Here is a 4,684-nt window from a genome sequence, read left to right on the forward strand (position 1 = left end):
CTCTCCCCCACCTCTCCCCCACTCCTAGTCACCTCCCTCTGTCCCTCAATCCCCGACCCCCAATCACCTCCCTCTGTTCCTCACTCAGTCAGTCAGTCGCCACCTGGTGACCCGTGGACCCTGGGAATTGCTTTTCCCCGCCCCTCCCCGCTTCCCGCCAATCAGATCGCCGAGTCTCTGACAAACGGCTATAGTCACCAATGGACGTGCGAAAGCTCGATGACGGACGGCACTCTCCACCAATAGATATCGTCGTTTTGCCAGAGGGCGTGCCGTACCGACAGTTTCCTCCATTCAGGGCCCGGATACCGGATGATTGGCAGCGCTCTTATCCAATAGAGCTCGATCAGGATCGGCGGGGCGGGCCGGGGCGACATTCCAATCAGAGCGCGGCGTCGGGGCTGACGGACAGCTGCTCCTGCCAATGGAACCAGCCTCCCGGCTGGGGAGGCGGAACGGGGAATGCCCTCCAATCCTTGCGCGGGAGGCGGTCTGACGGACAGATGCCTTCGCCAATGAAGCCCGGTACGGGCAGGTACGGGACGGGGCGCGGCCGTAAGATCCCTCCAATAGAACGTAGAGGGGGCGGGACCGCCCGTTCAAATAAAAAAGTCACGTGGAGTAACTGCCGGAGGCCTGGGCTCTTTCCCAACGTGCCGTTACACATATTTACAAAACAAAAGTGATAAGAAAATCAGGGTGTGAAGAGCAGGGCGACGTACCGTTCGGGGGTCGCGGGGGCAGAAATATGAATAAAAATCGATTTGAAATGAATGGAGAAAGAAAAACTGAAGTTGCTGGAAAGTCAACGGGGTTTGGCAGCGTCAGGGTTATCATTTCCGGGTCAAGTAACCACTTCCGGTAAACTGATGGTAACTGGGGGAAAATATGATTTTATATGTAAAAGGGTTGGATGGGAAAAGGGGGTAAATGGTAGAGCTCAAAGAGAGAGGAGGTCAGTTGGACTAGACAAAGGAGTGGGTAACAATGTGGCTGGGAGAGTGAATAGCTGCTAATGGGGTCTCTTAGTGGCTAACAGTGGGTAGTGTGTATAATGGTAGACTATGTGATAACAGGACCAGGTGTGGGTCCGTGGGGGTGGGGTGTTGGAGGTGGGAGGGGGCTAGGACATGGGAGAGCTCAGGCCCTGACATTGTAGAACTCAATATCGAGTCCGAAAGGCGTCTTCCCCCCCCACCCCAGTGAGGAACGAGGTGCTGTCCTTCCAGCTTCGGCCAAACACTGCAGCGAGCCCAGGACAGAGATGTTGGCCAAGGAACGGGAGGTGTGGTGGTGTGTTGTGTTAAAGTGGCAGGCGACTGGAAGGTTCAGGGTCAAGATGCAACCAGCCAGAGTGTAATGGGTCTCTGGACCCGAAATGTTAAACTCTGATTTCTCTTCACAGATGGAGCTTTTTCAGCAACGCCTGCTTTTGACCCTGATTCACAGCATCCGCAGTGCTTTCCGTTTTTAATCAGAGATACCCGTGACCCCCCTGGAACCTTCCTCCCTTCTGACTCCAGCCCCTCCCTCAACCCCCACCTCCTGTCAGGTATTCACCGCTCCTCCTGACCTTCTGCTCTCCGAAGCTAACGCCTCCATGCCCATTTCTTTGGACAAAAGTCCCCTCCCCATCCCACAGATCTCTTTGCCCAGTTCCAACACTCTCCCTCCACCTGGTCCCCTCCCTCCTGCCTTTTACCTGCACTCTATCTGTTCATTGAGGACAGGACATTTGTCACCTCAATTTCTCTGCACCCCTGACACAATACAACCTATATCTTTCCAAACTGACTGCATTCCGTGCGCTTAGATCCATGTCATTAAGTCTGCCATTAATGGTCATGCTGTTGTAGTCTGGTGTCAGCTCTCCGATACCTCCTATCTTCCCCTGGACCATGACCCCACCATGGCACATCAGAACATTGTATCAACTACGGTCACTAACCTGGTTTCATCTGGTGATCCCTCCCCACTGCTCTGAGTTGGTCGTCTCCCAACCCCGCACAGCTCGCTTCTACCTCCTTATGAAAATTCACAAACAAGGCTGCCCGGGCAGACCCATTGTTTCAGCCTGCTCCTGCCCCACAGAACTCATCTCTTCCTATCTTGACTTGGTCTTTTCTCCTCTGGTCCAGTTCTTGCCCACTTACGTCCGTAATTCCTCTTGACACTTTACACCAGTTTCGGAATTTCCAGTGTGCAGTCTCCAGCCACCTCTTCTTTACCATGGATGTACAATCCCTTTACACGTCCATTCCCCACAGGAGGGTCTCAGGGCTCTCCGCTTCTTCCTGAAGCAAAGGCCCAAACCGTCCCCATCCACCACCACCACCCTCCTCCGCTTGGCCGAGCTCGTCCTCACCCTCAACAACTTCTCTTTTTAACTCCTCTCATTTTCTTCACGTCAGAGGGGTGGCCGTGGGTACCCTCATGAGCCCCAGTTATGCCTGTCTCTTCGTGGGATACATAGAACTTTCCTTCTTCCAATCCTCTTCTGGGCCCCCGCCACAACTCTGTCTCCGATATGTTGATGATATCATCGATACTGCATCCCCCTCTCATCCAGAATGGAAAAGTTAATCAATTTCGCTTCCAATTTCCACCCCACCCTCACTTTCACTTGGTCCATCTGACTCCTCCCTTCCCTCATTTCTGGGGGATAGACTGGCCACTAATATCCACTATAAACCCACTGACTCCCAGTCATCTGGACTATACATCTTCACACCCTGCTTTCTGTAAAGACTCCATTCCATTCTCTCAGTTCCTCCATCTTATGTTCCAATAAGGCCAACTCTAACAAGGGAGACTCCAAAATGTCCACCTTCTTCCTCACCCAAGGGCTCCCCAGCACCATTGTTGACAGGGCCCTTGACTGGGCCTGACCTATTCCCACACTTCCGCTCTCCCACAACAGCAATAGAGTTTCCCCTGCCCTCACCTACCATCCCACCAGCATCCACATCCAGAAGATTATCAGCTGCCATTTCCACCACCTCCAGCGAGATCCCACCAGACACATATTCCCCTCCCTTCCCTTGTCCGTCTTCTGCAGGGACCGTTCCTTCCAGGACACCCTGGTCGACTCTTTCTTCACTCGTAACCACCACCAACAACCCCCACCCCCTCTCCAGCCCAATGGCACCTTACCCTGCAACTGGCGAAGGTGCAACACCTGCCCATTTACCTCCTCCTTCCCCAGTATCCAAGGGCCCAAACATACCTTCCAGGTGAAGCAGCACTTTACCTGCACTTCCACAACCCAGTCTACTGCATTCCCTGCTCACAAGGGAAATAAAGCGTAGACTGGCTGACTGCTTCGCAGAACATCTGCAAAATAAAAAGACCCTGAGCTTCCTGTTGCTTTAACACACCACCCTGTTCCATGGCCAACATCTCTGTCTCAGGCTTGCTGCTGTGTTTCAGTGCAAGCTTGAAGAACAGCACCTCATTTTCTGCTTGGGGACCCTGCTGCCCTCTGTTTGAGTTCGATAATTTTAGGGCCCAAACTCTCCCAGACCCTACTCCACATACTAGGCCTTGTTATCACATAGCCTGTCATTAGACACTACCAATCATCAGCCACTAACAGTCTCCATTAATAGACTTCATCCGATGAAGTGGCTGCGCTCTGAAAGCTTGTGATTTTAAATAAACCTGTTGGACTATAACCTGGTTTCTGAAGAAGGGGCTAGACCCGAAACGTCAGCTTTCCTGCTCGGCCTGCTGTGTTCATCCAGCTCTACACCTTGTTATCTCAGACTATAACCTTGGGGTCGTGTGACTTCTGGCTTCATCCACCCCAGTCCAACACTGGCACCTCCACATCCATTAATAGCTATTCTCTATCTAGACAGATCGTTGACCACTCCTTTGTCTGTCCAACTGCTCTTTTTTCCCTCTCTCTCACAAAAACAGAAATTACTGGGGAAAAAAAAAAAATCAGGTCGGGCAGCATCGGTGAAGAGAAATGAGGGCTAATGTGTCGGGTCTGGTGACCCTTTCTCGACACCAAAAGCTTTTGGTTTTTATTTCGTGTTCTCTCTCTTTGGGCTCTATCCCCACCTATCGTTTACTCCACAGCCCCTCCCTTTCCCCACTGTATGTGCTGCATATAAATCTTCACCCAACGATGGGGCATCGCTCCTAAAGCTTGTGATTTTGAATAAACCTGTTGGACTGTAACCTGGCGTCGTGCGACATCTGACTTTCTGCGTGTAAACCGACTTTTTCCCCAGCTACCATCAGGTCTCGGCGAGGTTCTCCGGACCCCAAGACGTGAAGTCTCAAGCTGCCAGACCTGCTGAGCTTTTCCAGCAAACTCTCACGTCTGTTTCTCACTCACAGCATCTGCAGTTCTGTTAGGCTCCGAGTCAATGAATGAATGGAGGCTGGCCCCGCCCTAAAGCGATTGACGTGAGGCCGGACCAATCAGCCGGCGGCCCGCCCGCGTAACCGGCCAATCGGAGGCGGGCGGGCGGGGTCAGGGTGGGGTGAAGGGTCAATCCGTACATTAAGGCCAAATGCGATGAACCAAACCGGGGAGAAATGGTAAAACACATAAAAAAAAGGACAGAAAATGCAAGTCCCGTCCGATTCTTGGTCGCTCTTGTAATTTTTAATTAATTATCTGTCCGTGTTGGTGGGGGCGGAACCAATGTTTTGGCAGTTGCCTTTGGCC

At 52.3% G+C, this 4,684-nt stretch overlaps 1 protein-coding gene across 2 annotated transcripts in view; it reads right to left on the reverse strand.

The window, feature by feature from the left end:
• The window catches only part of dpp3 (dipeptidyl-peptidase 3), a 25,641-nt gene extending 25,504 nt beyond the window's left edge, over nucleotides 1–137 (reverse strand). The window contains exon 1 of one of the 2 annotated variants that reach the window (XM_048619733.1): nucleotides 68–137. The gene's annotated coding sequence lies outside the window, so the exon portion shown is untranslated. The remainder of the gene's footprint in view (nucleotides 1–67) is intronic. The other variant, XM_048619734.1, reaches the window with a different exon arrangement.
• Between the last annotated feature and the right edge of the window lie 4,547 nt (nucleotides 138–4,684).

Source organism: Rhincodon typus, chromosome 43, assembly GCF_021869965.1.
Source record: "Rhincodon typus isolate 14 chromosome 43, sRhiTyp1.1, whole genome shotgun sequence".
Lineage (NCBI taxonomy): Eukaryota > Metazoa > Chordata > Chondrichthyes > Orectolobiformes > Rhincodontidae > Rhincodon > Rhincodon typus.